The sequence below is a fragment of the Ictidomys tridecemlineatus genome, chromosome 14 (genome assembly GCF_052094955.1).
Source record: "Ictidomys tridecemlineatus isolate mIctTri1 chromosome 14, mIctTri1.hap1, whole genome shotgun sequence".
Lineage (NCBI taxonomy): Eukaryota > Metazoa > Chordata > Mammalia > Rodentia > Sciuridae > Ictidomys > Ictidomys tridecemlineatus.
In genome coordinates, this window is record NC_135490.1 from 8193642 (window position 1) to 8210587 (window position 16946).

The 16946-nt window shown below is 46.3% G+C and overlaps 1 pseudogene; it reads right to left on the reverse strand.

Moving 5' to 3' along the window:
- Positions 1 to 231: 231 nt before the first annotated feature.
- Positions 232 to 2033, reverse strand: LOC120884202 (sphingolipid delta(4)-desaturase DES1 pseudogene; annotated as a pseudogene).
- Between the last annotated feature and the right edge of the window lie 14913 nt (positions 2034 to 16946).

The window sequence follows — 16946 nt, forward strand, 5'->3', positions numbered from 1 at the left end:
ACGAAAGGACAAATGTGGGTGAAGATGTCCTCAGTGTGAACACAATGCCCAGGTTTCCTGCAGGTGGGGCCGAGTGCAGACGCAGGCTGGCTGCTGAGAGCCAGATTTGCTCCTTAATACCATGGACATTTGCTCCCGTACTGTCTCCCCTCGTTGATGCCCAGTTGTTCTCCCAGAGGGTCTTACTGTATCACCCACCCAACATCACACACTGCTTTTATCCAAGAATTGTCAGCAGGGGAGACCGTCACAATATTCAGTTGCAATTTTACTTACCAGTGGAAGGCTCTTCCCTGGAACGTTGGGGAAGTCACCATGTCCATCAAGACAGCCTGCGTTTAAGGTGAGTGAATCTGGAGGACCAAAATATGCCCAGAGATCAAGTGCAAACCTAGACCATATAAGGATGTTGTCAATATATCAGCTAGAGATTTAATTCCCATAAGGTAATAAATTTAGGGCCATTAGTGATCTGTACCAAAGTGCTGATAATTTCCAGATAAGAAATTGGTTTGGGATCGATGAACAGATATCCACAGGAATAAAAGACAGAGTGAAGAATAATCCGTCCTGGGGTGGCGGCAACAACATCATTCAGAGGAACAAGCCCTCAGAGTTGGCAGGAATGCCCACATGGATGCCATCAGTCCCCAGGTATTGATGATGATCCATGCAGCACCTCTTAAAGGAAATCAAATATGGAACCCAACAGGAAGACTAGCAAATATTCCAATGGGGCCAGAAATTCCACATAATTTTGTAGTGGCCGAACTACTATTTAGGAAAACCTCAGGAATGGCCAGAGTCACTACGTGGCTAACATAGCTGTCAAAGGAGTAGGCCCTCAATGGGACCCATTTCCGCTTCAGAGCTTTGGCTGAGTGACATGTAGTCAATTGGGAGAGGACCACCATAATTAGAATCCATATAGAGTTGGGCGTTTGATCCTTAGGTTTTTTGGCAGGATCTCCTGGTGCTGATGAGCAGGGCGGGTGGCTGTAGACACAGGCAGTCTTCCCGTGTAAGGTGGTTGGTTCCTAGCGGGGCCATGGCTCATTGCTTTGGCTCACATATCCTTCAGAGATACCATGAGTCCTGTTAAACACAAGCACTCATTTTCAAATCCAGTGCTTAAGTACCATTTCCCTGTGCTCAGCTAAGCTGGTGGTCCCTAGGTGTGCTTTAGCGAGAGCTATCAGCAGTATCGGGGCTGAAGTTCTGGATTCATGTGGACTTCCTGTCTTCCACTTTGATGACACCCACAGAGCACTTAAGCTACTGAAGTTGGGGGTGTAAAGGTCAGAGCATATTCATCTAGCTGCTGAATCAACTATTAATACCACCAAAGTGTTACACGCCTCTTTTAAATGGTTAAGTTCTCAAAATCTATGCCTACACAGCCTGTTCCTGCCTTGAGAAAGACATCTGCATAAGATATCTGTTTATCTTGGTAAGTGTCCTTAATTACTTTGTCTTCTCTCCCTAGTGACAACTTCAGGAAGTCCTGGAACAAGCAGTTTCTAACTTAATGACTCCAGGTGATTTTCTATCATGGTGGGGGTTGGTGTAAGGCCATGGGTGGTGGCAGCAGCGTGGAGCTGTGCGTGGAACACATCTGTGTGGTCTGAGCTAGGTCGTGGGCACTTACAAATGGGTTTTGGCTGCATTCCATCCCAGAAAGAGATTCGACTGATTGCACCTTGAAGTTACACTTGGTGGTGAAATAGAGTGTACTTCTATAGCTCAACCCTTGAGCAACATAATCTTTCAACCCTTTGATTAAACTATAGAATACTAATATCAAGTTTTTTTTCCTATAAAAATACCTGAGGGCGCGAAAGGAAGAATCAAGTGATATTCCTAAATAAACATTTTAAAGGGAAAGGAGTTGATCTGCCTCTGAAGGTCAAACAGAATTTGCTGCGCTGCAATCCTGCTCCCCGCCGGGCTGCAGCGGGACCCCAACACGGGTTCATTACTTGGGTTCCTGTGGTTGGTTCTGCGGGAGTGTTCCTCACCGTCTGGAGGTTCATTGGGTCCTGTTGGGTGCAGGATTCCCGCAGAGACCAATGACTAGTGCCCTGGAGGGCTGGGGCTGCTGTCCCGGCTCCATAGACGGGGTGGGGCACAACAGACTCCTCATTGAACTATTTTGGAGGCCAGATGTCCAAATCAGGGTGTGGGCGGGGCTGGTTCCTCCTGAAGCCCTCTCTTTGGCTGTGGATGGTGTCTTCTCATGCTCCTCCCTCTGTATGTGTCTGTGTCCTATCTCCTCCTGAGGACGCCCGCCTGATGGATCAGCGCCAACTCCAGTGACCTCATTTTACCTGAATTACCTCCTCAGTGGCCCTTTCTGAGGTCGTGGGCTTGGGGTTTCAGTTTGGGGATTCTAATTCACCCCATAATAACGGGGTTCTGACCCAAATAAAGGGTGCATGCAGATATGTTTGGAAACTTCATGACCACTCTTGTGTCAGATTCTGAGTCTCTCTGAAAAGGACCGAGAGATTTTGTTTGTTTGGTTTTTGGTGCTGAGTATTGCATCCAGGGCCCTGTGCACGAGAGGCAAGCACTCTGCCAGGTGAGTCCTATCCCCAGCCCAAGGATGCTGTTTTGTTTATAGACGGGGCAGGTTATTCGGGGATTTGTTTAGCCAAGAGTCTACACTACACACCCAGACACGGGGCTAAGAAGGACGCTGAGCTATAGCACCTTCACGTTCACCCAAGCAGGTGGCACACCCGTCGCACCCCTCTCCTTCCAGGATTCACACAGGGAGGTCTCTGAAGATGGTCTTTGTGAGCTCGGTCTCTCCTAGCTTGGATGTGTGCCCTGGGAAATCATGTGAACACGAGAATAGCATCAAGATGATATGGTGCCCAGGGTGAAAGAGGGTCATATTCTGGTTCCTAATTCTGGAACGAGTCAATGTGATCCCTTTCTTTGAAAGGGAACTTTATTCAGTGATGTCATTTTAAAAACATCATATCAACTGGATCCCATTAGTTTATCAGAATCAATATTATGAACTTGGGTTGCTTTTTGTACTGTTCTCCATGTATTTAAAACCTTAATAGCAAAACTATAACTAATAGGGCTGGGGCAGAGAAAACAGGAGCGCTGCAGTTTGGATATGGTTTGAGCATGAACCCAAACATTCATGCATTTGCAGCGTAGACCTCAGACTGGTGATGTTGGGAAGGGTGGAAGCTTTAAAAGAGTTTCTATAAAAGAGCAAGCCCTCTCCCTGCTCTCTGCCTTCCTGTCTTGCCCTGTGATCGCCCTCACACATGTGCTCCCACCACGACATCATGCTCCATGGGATGCAGCCAGGGGTCCTCACTAGGGCTGAGCAGATGTTGGTACTGTGCTTGTGAACCTCCACATCCATGAGCTAATTAAACCTCTTTTCTTTATACACATCCAACTTCAGGTATTTTGTTATGAAAATGGAAAACTGACTAGTATAATACTCAAGGCAGGGAAGTAAGGGGATGCTACTCTCTAAATAAACAAGGAAAGGAAGGAAGGAAAAGAGGGAGAGACAGACACATACAAACGAATGGGAGCATGTCAAAGGGACAAAGAGCAAACTGAAAGAGCTCCCAGTGACCAAAGCTGGAAAATTTTGAGCCAAATAATGATAATAAAGGATTATATCCCAAAGAATAAAATGATCTGAGCCCATACTGACATAAGTGCAATCCTTTCTTAAAGAGAATTCCACAAATTATATATGTGGACTCTCTCCCCACCTTTTCTCCTTGATTGTGGGCCAGATTTAGTGAAATAGTGTGGAAAAGGGAAGTTGGGGGGCTTGGCAGGCACCAGCTTAACCCAGCGACCAGGGTGGACGTCGCCTGTGGTTCGTCATGTTGGAATCGCGAGTCTTTGATGCGACGGGAAGGGCACTGTAGATTTGTGGTGCTCTTGTCAAAACCCTGTGACCCCAGCCTACAGTGAGAAGGCAGCAGAACAGCCAACTCCAGGGATGTTTGTTCTATAATAAACCTGGTGACTCACTCTGCTTTAAAACTACAAGGTCACGAAAACAAGGAAACACTGAGACAGGGTGAACCAACTCGGAGCAGACTCTCGACTGAATCCTAGGGCTGAAACAGAAACTTACTGGAGAAACTAGTGAAATCGGCAGAGTGTGAAGTTTAATGAAAAGTGCCCTGCTAGTAGTGTTCATTTCTTGGTTTTGACAAATGTACTGTGATTATGTACGATGCTGTCATTAGGAGGAGGTGGGTGGAGCTCATGTGAGAACTCTCTGAAGTGTCGTTGCAGTTGTTTTGTAAATCAGAAATTATTCCAAAATGAAAATATTCATTAAAAAAACCATAATGATTTTCCTAATAAACCCGATGACCATCTGGGATGACGTTTTTCAGTGGTGAGGGTGTGTCGAGTTCAGAGGCACTCTCTCTCTCTGGTTCTAGGTTACTCAGAAAACCCTGAAGCCTTGGTCTAAAGTCTGTCACCAAAATTTGCTGGAAGATCATCACATGTCTGCAGTGAATTTTCAAAGCCATTTAAAAATGGTTTCAAATATTCTGAATGTCTCCATCTCTGGGCAATAATAGGTTTAAGAATGCAAAGGACTGATGGGTCCTAATGGTCTACACCTGAACGGGTCACGGTGTTCACCAGGCCCAGCCAGACATGACCAAGGTCACTTGTGGCAGAAGGCACCCTTGCCAGGACTTTGGAACTAAATGTCTGCACCAGAGCCTGGGACTGAAGCTACAGGTGAACGTGACACTTTTTGTATTGAAAGTTTAGAACTCAAATTTTACAAGCATGGATACTTTAGCCCAGGAATAATCGCAACACTCAGCAGCTACCTTGTTTCGGTTATCGCTACACTGCCCATTTATAATATCAAACAGGGGCTCACTTTTCATGGCACATAAAGAAATACAATGGATCTTTTTGTGCATAGCAGAATAATAGCTTAGTATTCTAACTACCATGTATTCTAGATTGGGTACCAAGGTTTCAGAGCTTGGGCATATCTAAAAGTCCTTCATCTTAGCTGAAAATAGCATTCTACAGCAAAGATTATTTATACATCTTTTGTTGAAATCGTTGGCTTCTATAAATTCAAAGCTATACCGAATTTATCTTCTTAAAATATTCTTTAGTCTACAGTTTTGAATTTGACTAGTAAAAGCAATATGTGTTTGGAGTACTTCTTTTTCTCTATCACGCTCTTAATTTCTTCATGTTTTATATGCAGGAAGTTTGAATCCAAGTTGATTTATCGTAGATATTCTAAGACATGATCTTGGAAATCCTGAGAATCCAGAATCAGAAAAGAGTGATTATGGATTTCTTGCTGCTGCACGTTTGGGATCTTAAACTTATTTTACAACTGTGGGCTCTTAAATTTAGGCCCCCCTTTTCCCCAAGTGGTAATTCAATTCCAAAAATATTATAATTTCAATGAAAAGATAGTAGCCAATAGAAAATTATTATTGAGATAGTTTACATTTTTCATAGCAGGTCTTTGAGATCTCGTGTCTGTGTCTGTTTTACTCTTTGTGTTCACGTCAGGGCCGCCAGTCCTGGTGCTCAGTCATCGCATGCATTAGACAGCATTCTTCTAGAAACACCCTAGCTCCAGCCCGCCTATTGCTTCCTCCCTGACCCACCAGGGGGTTTCTATTTTAACTTACTGAGAGCTGCCTTGTAGACGGCACTCCTGATCTGATCATTGCTGTAGTGCTGAGTCCCTCTGAGTAATTACGAAACCTAGATGAACCATTTACCTTTAATTTAATTTTTACCTTTAATTTTTGTGCTTTAGCTATTTCCTTAACTGTTCTCAGACAAGACATTTTTGTCTGTGCTCAATTCTTTGTAATACTTGTCAAGTGCAGCAAGTAAAAACTGACACATGTAACACTCTTGTTAGTCCAATCATTTTTCTTACAACTATGGGCTCAAATGAGCACATGAGCTACTGCAGGTGACAGTGTCACCAGATGATTCCAAATCCTGGCTTAGCCTATGAAATCTGTTTTCTCCAAGCTATGGCTGCATATTCTTGGTGTTTTGTGGTAGCACCCCATATCAGAACAGCAATCTCTGATAAAAGATAATGCTAGCTGATGTAACAAATAGACCCCCAATTTCCATGGTTTTGCACAATCAACCACAGTTTATTTCTTGCTCTGTAGCATTCTAGTTGGTAGAAATCAGGTGCCTTCTGTCTTGTTGATCTATGGTCCCTTGGGGCCTTGCAGTCCCCTGCATTCAGCAGGTGGACCAGAAAGCATATGAAGCATGAGTGCTCATTAAGCACTTTGGCCTGAAATCACACACCTCACATCTGTTCATCTTATTGGTTAGAATGCTGTTTCCTGGCCACATCCATAAGAGAGGCTGGGAAATAGAATCCACTCTACAAGGAAGAAAAGTAAAATATGGCTTTGGTTGTGCAGCCGATGTTCTGACCACAGTGTTTGTGAGAGTAGGACTGGCCTCTCCTCTTCTTCTCTGCTGCTTGATAACCTGAAGTTAGACCAGTTCTGCTAACGAGCATGAAAGGTAATATATCCTTTATAAAAGGACACAAAAGGTGCTATTTCTCCTTTTCCTCTTTCTTGGAGGTGTTTGGGTATGACTGAGATTTATCTATTGCTTTAATGATCAGTAGATTTTCCGTTAAAGCTGCCTGACTGCTTCCTTGTGGAAAGATTTTTGACTCTTGATTCAGTTGGTTAGCTGGCTGTGGGATAGTTCAGGTTCTCCATTTCCTATCAATGTTGGTAGGCTCCACTTTTTCTAAGGAGTCAATTCATTTTAACCAAGTTTTCAAACTTAATAAATGTGTTCACAATACACTCTTCATATCTTTTTTTAAAATTTTTCTGCAGCATTGACAGTTGTGTTTCCTTTTTAATTTCTAATATTATCTATTTACCATTCTTAGAAAGCTACTGAGGATATTTTCCAGCAATAGAAGAGGGTAAACAGGAGAGGGGCAAACCTGGAAATAGTGGATTCCAACCCGAGAGGGCAGAGCGGGAGAGAGCTCTCAGGGGAGAGAGTGGGGTTGACTTTGAAGATGCCAGTCACAGGGAGAAGAGGATCGGAGCCTTCTTCAGAACAAAAGAGGGGATTACAATCCCCAGCACCACAAAAAGTGTGTGTGGGGGAATTACAGAATGGAGAGTTTGACTAAAGAGTTGGGGAATATAAAGTTAAATAAAGAGGAAGGATAGTTAAATAAAGAGGGAAAGGAAATTAGAAGGGAAGAAACTTACCAGGCTGTCGGTGACATCCAGTGTGGTCTAATTTTAAGGAGTCAATGGGGTATAACAGTAGAGAATCTATTTGTTCTTCACAGTAACCATGTCCCCCTCCCTGTGGCTTGGTGTAGTGCAACTGAACCTGGAAAAATAAAGGTGATTTTAATGCACTGTGTATTCCAGGATAGGACAGGACTGGCCTAGTACAGTAATGAAATGCTTTTTTTTTTTTTTAACTTTCAGAATGAGTATATAGCTATAAACAGTTGAAGCACAAAGGGGAAATTTAATACACCTTGAAAAAACAAACAAGTGAAAATAAAGCTATCATCAGCATACATCTTTGTACTTAGGGCCGTGTTTCCTTAGTTAAATCCCCAGGCGCAGGGGTGCCCGCCAATCTGGGCTTGCACGTTTATAATTAATATGCTGCCAAATCTCCCTGCAGAAGAGGGTCCCAGTTGAAATCCTCCTAATCTGTTTCCTGTTCCCATCTGCCTCAGGTCTTCCAAGAAATCCTCAGAGCTCTCGGGGTGCACTTGGGGTGTCCTCCATTGTCTGGTCTGGCTGGTGATGTTTGCCCTTTGACCCACTATTTATTGGCTCATTTCAAAAGAGTTTGGGATTGGTGGGGAGGTAGAGCATGTGCCTCAAATCATCATCTTGAAGCCAGGAGTCTCCTGATAGATATTTAAAATATGTTTTTTTTTTCCTTATTATCAAAGTGAAGCGGGCTCACTGTAGAATCAGCAGGGAGGCGCCTGGCAGCCTGGCAGAGGCAGGGAGATCTGAGCATAGGGCCGTGCCCTGGCACCTCATCCACCAGGACTGAGGACGGGAAAAGACTAGCTCTTTCTCCAGCGGCCCAAGGTCGAGGCGCAGCCGGTTTCCTCTGTGGTTTTCCCCATGGGGCAGCAGGGTTTTATGGGGGGCTTGTAGGTTGTCACGGTGGTCTTATCAGGTCGCTTCTTGACCGTCCTGCTCCTGCCTCACTCGCGCCTCTGAACAGGCGGCAGCCGGAACCCCGCGGCGGGCTGCGCCTTCATGCAGTGAGATCGTGCAGCTGGTTAATTCAGCACCGTTAATGACTCCAGACTCATGACACGTGTGACATCAGTCGGTGCCACTTGATTGCCCACGGCGTGAGGGGAAGAGGGAAGGAACCCTGCAAGAGCCATTGAGATCCAGACTCAATTTCTACCACGGGACGTGGTGGGGGCTCCCACGCCACCAGAGAATTGGCCTGAACTTCCCCACACTCCTCCATGGCCTGGGTGGCTGCTGCCTCCCGCTGGGCCCTGCTTTCCTGGGGCTGTCTTCAGCACAGGTGACCTCCATGGGCAGGGCTTGGGAGGTGCCCTCCAGGCTGCCCAGCCCTGGCCCGCGGAGGTCCCAGTGAATGAAAATGTTCCCATGGTGGTGTTCTGCTTTGTTGCTGGACATGAGACTCCCCTGTGTAATGGCGTGTTGTACGTGTCAGGGGAATCCAGGGCCTCTGCATGCTGGGCAAAGGTCCTACCACTGAGCTTCATCCCTGGCTCTGAGTTCTTACACTGACTTAGTAAAGGAGATTAGCCTTGGTGATGGTGGGCCTCGTCCAATCAGCTGAAGGCTATAAGAGAGAAACTCAAGTTCCCCAGAGAAGAAATTCTGCTTCAAGACTGAAGGTCCCGCCCCTCCCCGAGTTACCAGGCTGCTGACCATTTTTTTTTAAATACAGATTTTAGCCTTGCCAGCTACACAAGCATGTGAGCCAGTTCCTTACAATGAACAGCATCACACATGTACACACATGCACACTTGTGTGTGTATAACCCATTCTGTTCTTTTGTATGTCCTCTTGGTACTATACACATGTGTGCAAATGCACACATCTACGTCTCCTCCCGCTCTGTGTGTTGTATGTACCGTGTTCATGTGTGTATGTCTCTTATCGGATCTGTTTCTCTGGATAACTTGGACTGACATGCCCTGTGAATTTATTTTAATTACACAGATATGGAGAGTCTATTATAGAAAATTAGAAATGACAAATAAACCAAAAAAATTATGGTAGCAGTTTCACTACCACAAAATGATCACTGTTCACTTTTCAAAAGGCATATGTAGGTATACCTATTTCAAAAAGGTCTATTTTATACATTTTTGTAGATTTTACTTTTATGTTATGAATAGCTCTGTCAGTAGGCTCAAATTGGCGTAATTACCACAAGCATTATGCTTCGGGGGTTATACAATAATTAATTTAATCCTTCCCTTCCTGTTGGGACCTTATACCATTTTTGTGTTTTTGCTATTATAAACAGTGCTGTAAGGAACTTCTCTTTGTGACTTTGTCTATTGCCCCTTGAGGACATGTTCTCCTGGCCTTCCTCTTACGTTCCCACACCCTAAATAGTTCTTTTTTTTTTCAAAACAATAATTTCTATGGACGGCTAACCCCTTTGAGTGGGGTTCATGGATTGCTAACGGTGGGAAGACCTTAAGGATCCAGTGGAATTTCATCATTTTACAGGTGAACGGAGGCTGACAAGGAGAGAGTGCTTTTGCCAACATGGCACAGCCGGGGCAGGCCCAGGGCCTCACTTCCAGGGCTCTCTTCCAGATGACCAGATCCCACTCCCTTCAGCTGCTGGGTTTTTCTCTGGGAATCTTTATCACCGCCCGGGTGATATCCTACAGTCCAGAGAGCCCTGTCAACACCCGCCCATCGCATCTGCCCCTCTGAAGCCAGCCGGTGATGGATGAAAGAGAAAACTGCAAGTCCTCCATTTTTTTTGCTTGACTTTTTGATCAGGGGAACTATCTGGCAGGCAAGATAGATGGCTGCTCCTTCACCAATGTTTAGAGACACTGTACTGAGAAGAGGCAGTAATTAATCACAGCAATAAAATGTCTCTTATTAGGAAAAAGGTTTTGCGTTATAAAAGTAATATGTGGTCTGTAAAGCTGGGCTTGTTGAAGAGGAGGAAGAAAGCCAACTACGTGTAGTTGGGTTGCCCAAAGAGGCCAAGGTGAGTGCTTTGGTGGTGGATTTACTTGCAGGTTTTTGGATTTTCGGTTCTTTTAGTATAAAGTCATGATCACATCTCTGCCTGTTGTTTTCCCTAACTCCTCATTTTAAACACCGTCTGTGTCAGTTCTGACAGCTGTGCGGTACACCACACACTAGGGTGCTGGCTGAGCGCCTCCTGGTACCCAACCCCTAGGTTGCTTCTCGCCTTCACGGTGGAACGGCCTGAGCCCCGCACTCTTCCTGCAGGTCACGTGGGGGGGAAAGTTTCATATGTTCCATGGTCCCTGGGGTCCCTGGCTCCCCTGGAATATAGGCAGGGGCACAATAGACCTCCCTCAACTAGATTCGGGATGGAAATTCTGGAAAGAGTTATTCCAAGTTTGATGTTCATGGGTAGGTCTAGGCTTCCCCCACGTTGAGTAGCTGATAATGAGAAATAGGATCATCGAGATGCTCAACCTGACAATGCTCTCAAAAGTCTCAAGTGGTACTCGAGGGAAGCACTCTTGACATACCTGTGTTTGCTTTATCAAGTACTTTGAAAACGGTCCTTCTTTCTGTGCGTTGAATTTGCACGATCCCTTATCAGGGCCACCCTGACCCATTTTGTCACACTGAGACACCTAGAGAATGTGTCAATCTCCCGAGCCCAGCAGCAGATGAACCTGGGATATGCATTCTTCACCAACAGCCCAGCGCGTCTGATGCAAGCGGCACATTAGCTCTCTCCAAGGGACACACGGCGCTGGGTAATGGGGCACGTGGGTGGGTGCAGACCCACGGCTCACTTCTATTCATCAGGGAACATCTCCCCCGCTGTCTTAGCCACTGGCGGTGAATCAATCTGACATTTTCCCCCATATAAACCAAACTCATACTTTTTGGAGTCCACATTTTATATTAAGATTAGGTTGCAAATGATACCAAAGATTACTGGCCACCTCCTCTGTGGTAGGTATAAGTTTTGAAATTTTAAAATCATTTTACTTCATTGAAAGGGGAGGTTTAGACCTTCTATTTCACAAAATGAATGATAATTTTCCTTGCATCAAACTCTATTCAAGCGTGATTATGGTCTGACTAGATGTGGCTCACCATGGGGCACAGGGTGACTATTAGTCTTTCCTCTGTTTTCCCAGATGACAAGGGTAACAGAGCTGGCAGTTAGGAACAGCAGGTTAGCCTGGTGCATGTGACTCAGGGAGCTTCACCTGCATGTCTGGGCCAGCAGCTTTGGACCACTGGACCACACACAGCAACCATTAAGGAAAGAGTGGACTCAACAGCAGAGACCAACAGCCCATGAGAACACGGCAACAGGCTTGAAGAGACACCTTTCCACAGAAGCCAATGAGCCTATGAAAAGATGCCCAGCAGCTCACTTTAAAGAAATAGGGGCCGAAACCAAGATCAGATGCCATTTTTCACCCACTGATCAGGCTATAATCATCACCATCACAAGAACAGAAATTAACATGCGTTGGAGAGGATGTGGAGAAATTGGAACCCACTTCTGGGGGAAATAAGTCACTGTGGTTTGGTGGTTCTTCAAAAAGCCAAGTATCGAATGACCACAGAACCCAGCAAGTCCCCCTCTCGGTGCATACCCAAAGGAACCGAAAACATACTTTCAAACGGATGCTTGTACGGCGATGTTCATTTCAGTGTTCTTTACGACAGCCAAAAGGTGAAGCAGACCAAATGTCCATATGATTCACATGTACAATGGAGTATTATTCAACCTGAAAAAGAAGTGTTGTACTGACACATGGTACAGTGTAGACGACCCTCAGAAACACGAGCTAAGGGAAAGTGACCAAAGTCCACACGTCCTGCATTCCATTGGCAGGAAAAGTTGGGACCGATCAACGCTACAGAAGGTAGACAGTGATGCTTACTTAGGGCTGGAAGGGATGGGGAAATAAGGCGAGTGCTAAAGGACATGGGGATTCCGACTGTGGAAACAAAAACATTCCCCAACGGACTGTGGCCAGGGTTGTGTGATTCTGTGAACACCGAACCCACTGGATTCTGCGCTTCAAATGGGTGAATTGTATTTTTTTAGAATTATATCCCATTAAGACTGTTTTTACAAAAAAAAATTAGTTAAATATATTTATAGCTTATATTTCCAATGCAAGGGGATGGAACAAATTCAGGATAATTATCCACATGGAATTCTGATAATTTTGCAAGAGAAAGTAACAATGGACTACTTCAAGAAAACAGAACAACACAAAGCTACGTATAGTGCGCAGCCTGTCATCCAAGAACCACCAGCTGGCTCTGCGTTGCAATCACTTTGCCCATTAATATTAATAGGATGATAATGATGAAGAAAATGGAAAATATTCCTTTTGCATTTTGGCTGAAGGTACGTATCTGGAGAAATTTTTCTGATCTTTTTCTGTATACATAGGTGTCTGCGAGTGTGTCTATATGTATTGTGTGTGCATAACCTGAAAGGCACACTGATTTGTGCAAACACACTTGAACCTGCATGTTTAGTTACTCACACACATAGATCCGTGCTGGCCAGAGGCTTTTTGTTCCTTGATGGCGGCCCTTGTTCTCGTCACTTGCCCTTGGAGGGAGCAATCAGCGTCTGCCCTTGATGAGACGCGCTGCTCTCTAGCCTGCAGCTGGGGCAGGAGCCGCTGGTCCTGCGAGTGCGGACAGGTAGGGAGGCCTCTTCTGCCCTGCTCTGGATTCCTTCTGGGTTTCATTTTCTGTTTCTCTAACGTCTTTCGCAATGTGGGCAATTCAACCAAAAAGCCACATTTTCAAAACAGGGCTGGGATAGAGCTCAGTTGGTAGCACACTTTCCCTGCATGCACAGGGTCCTGGGTTCAATTCCCAGCACCACACACAACCCAAAAGCACAATTTTCAAAAACAATGATATATCACTTGTTGACTTAGAAAGCCAGGGCAGAAACCTGCACCTTGCAACAGGCCCAAAGACAGAGTCAAGACAGACCCTAATCTGTGGGGAGAATCGCTGCCCTGTCCCCCAGCCTGAGGGGTTTGTTGGGAATGCCAGGTCCTCTCAGAGCACTGGTTCTTATAAACCTGGCACTTCCACTCCTCCACTAGGCCTGGGAAAGCACGTGGTGGTCTTTATTAGCCCTGGCTGGACAAGTGAGGTCCAACCCTGTCCCACTCCCTTATATCTTGAGTACCTTTTTACATGACCTTGAGAATCCCCTTATTCCTAGAATCTTTCCCCCTAGGTTTAACTTTAGGTTCACAGCAAAATCAGTGTCAAGTACAAAGAATCCCCATATGCTCCCCACCCCCATAGCCTCCCTGTTACTCACATCTCCCACGAGGGTGGTGTGATCGCTATAATCTAGGAACCTCTGTTGAGACATTGTATCAGACAGAATTCACAGTTCACCCAGGGCTCACGCTGGATATTGTACATCCTGTGGGTCTGGACCCCTACAATGACATGCATGCACCGTGGCAGTACCCAGAAGTCCTCTTGCTCTCCCTATCCATCCCTCCCACCCTAACCCCTGACAACCACTGGTCCTTTCTGTCTCCATAGATCTACCCTCTCTGGAGTGTCGTGAGGCTGGAATCATACTACGCGTCCTTTTCAGGTTTATGTTTCACTTTCTAATAAACTGCCGCTGTCTTCCCTGATGGCTACTCCACTTTGGATTCCCGCCCGCGACGGATGGAGGATGAGAGCTGCTGATGTTTCTCATCCTCATCTGCGTTAGGTGTTGTCCGTGTCTCAGGTTTTGGTTGTGGAGTGGTATTTCATGGTCGGTTCAATTGGCAACTCCCTAAGGACATAGGCTGTTCAGCATCTTCCTGTGCGCTTATTTGCCATTTATCTTTTCTGGTGAGATGTCTGTTCAGGACTTTTGCCCATTTTTAAAAGGAGGTTGTTTATTTTCTTATTATAGAGTTGTAAGCATTCTTCGTGTGCTTTGGATATGAGTCCTTTTGCAAAATACTTTCTTTCCGGCTTGAGGCTCCGTCTTTCTGTTCTCTTGACATCATCTTTTGCCAAGTAGAAGTTTTCAATTTAGCAAAGTCCAGCTTATCAATTATTTCTTTTGTAGCTTGTGCTCTGGTGTTTTGTCTGAAAAGTCACTTCCACACTCAAAGTCATCTAGGGTTTCACCTGTTTTATACTCTGGATGTCTTATAGTTTTGTGCTTTACATTTAGGTCAGTGATCCATTTTAACTTTTGTGAAGGGCATCAGACCCGAGTCTAGTCTTGTTTGTTTTGCATGTGGATCACTGACCATTTCTTAGGAAAAAAACTTCATGTCTTCAAGAAGTGCTTCATTTCCCCTTTGTGTAGGCCTTTTCAAAGTTAAGTCATTCAAAATAATTCTTAACCAGTTTTCAAACACAGTTAGAGAACGCTTTCCTCCCAGCGTCTCTGTCGGGGGCATGAACTTCTTGCTTATCATGTAGAAACAGCGTGGGCCCCAGCACAGCGCAGATCTGCTCTCTTCGTTGATCTGATTTTCTTTCTTTCTCACCTTGGTTAGTATGGCATTTATCAGTGACAGCCAGTTTCAGGTAAACAATGAGCTGGGGAAAAGGTTACTGCTGATTTCGGTGTAGCCAGCAGGCAGCCGTTGTATGGGGCCGAGATCACAGAAACAGATCCTAAATTGTCTCTGGAAGGGGTAACACAAAGCAGAAGCCCCTGAGCAGGCGGAGGGGGTGATGGTGATTCAGTTTTACGGCTCCTTCCCTGTGAGTCATCGCAGAAGCAATTTTCTCTAAGGGACGGGAAAGCTGTTTACAGAACAGGGCCTGATGGGTCGAGCTGAGCCTAACTGCAGAGTGGATGAGCCTCTGGGAGGGTGGGCCAGGCTGCAGCCCCCTGCCCACCTTGGATGAGAGGGACCCCCAGCAGGAAGCCCAGGTTCTTTCCCAAGGTGGGGCTGTCCTTGGCTCACCGAGGCTCTGTTGGACAGGGGAGCTGACTGAAGGCAAGCACCCGGTGACTTGTGTACAGTGCTGGTTCCGGGCTAGTCCTCCATCTTTTCCCTCTCCTCGGCCTTCTCCTCCCAGTCCACCCCTCACTCAGTCCTCTCCGTTGCTCGGGATTGGGGTTCTGAGGACGCTCCCCTTCACACCAGATTATCCAGTGTGTGCTCTGGGCCCAGACCCGGACTAGCGCTGGGCACCGGGTGGGGAGAGGGAACGTGGAAATATATAAGACACAGTTTCTTTCCCAAGGTGCCAGGGGGGCGCGCGTGGCGTTAGACTGAGGAGAATTCTTAATATCTGTGTCTTGATCATCACAGTGTCAGAAAACACAGTTGAATTTTCATCTTTAAAATTATCAAAGTGTGTGTGTGTGTGTGTGTGTGTGTGTGTGTGTGTCTATACACACACATGTACTCAGGATTTCTGAAAAGATGAGTGGTTCTCCTTGGGAGGGGAGGGGTGGGTGGGGACACGATACCAAGGAAACATTTCATGATATGTCCTTCGTGCCTTTGGAATTTTGTACTATGTGTATGCACAGCTTAGTCAATGTAGTTAAGGAAATAAAGACTTCGCCTCCTGTGAGCCACAGACCTTCCGACTCTGTCCCCGAGCCTCAGCCAGCTCAGAGACAGGTGAAGGGACAAGATGGTGTGTGGGTGGAGGATGCCTCTTATGAGTATTTCTTGGCCATTAAGATAAAAACCAAAACCAACAGTGCAACCGATACTGCATTTGGGTTGATATGCCTGCGTCGTGCTTCCTCAAAATGCCTTCATGGCCATAATGACCCCATCCCATCAGTTGAGCCAGAATGTCACACCCTCCTTGGCCACCTGCGCCTCAGAGAGAAGGTACCCCTTGGGAGCACGGTGGCATTGATGATGGGCATCCATTTGTCTCTCAAATGTATTTAGCTGAAGAATCAGTCCCGGGGTATTTGTAGGAAAACAGTAGAAGCAAAAGTCAAAACCTCTTCTCGGTTAACCGAGAGGGTTCTGCCGTGTGCAGTAAATGGTAACGAGAAGCGTCGTTCTAAAGTGAGCGTGCCCGTGAACTCGGCCGAATCTGAGTCCAAGCCATCTTGACGACCTCCCTTCGTGGTCTCGAGCTTGCTTTCCGTCTGTTCCGACAGGACTTGATGCCAAGAGGCGATGCCAGACGGAAGCTGGGATCACTGCGGTTAAACCACGAGAGCTGGCGACCGAGGGGGCTGGAGGTTGGACCTGTAGCCCACGGATCAGGGCGAAGGGTAGAACCAGGCTGAACTATGTGCTGCCAAGGAGGCAGCAAAGTTGGCAGAGCGGTGGACCACGATTTCCAGACAGCCAGTGGGTGGTGCCTAGGATGCCCAAACCCAGGTCTGCTTCTCGGGAAATTGACCCACAGAGCAGGAAAAAAAACAAATTGCTCAATGGATCCACAGCACTAGCACAGCCCAGAGCCAGCAGAGACTCTGTGAGCCGAGAGGCCTCCGGTAGGCTGCATGGGCTGGCTGAGTTAGAGAACAGGAGGCAAAGAGGGCGGGGTGGACGTGGGAGCACAGCAGGGGAATCGTGTGGCACATGGGGCCAGGGAAAGGCACCAGTCTCTGGAGGTCAGTGCAGCTGGGCAGAGAGTGAGGTCGGGCACTCAATGGAGGAAGGAGTTTCATCTACCTTCCATAGGACATGGGAACCCTGATGTCCTCCTTCACATCC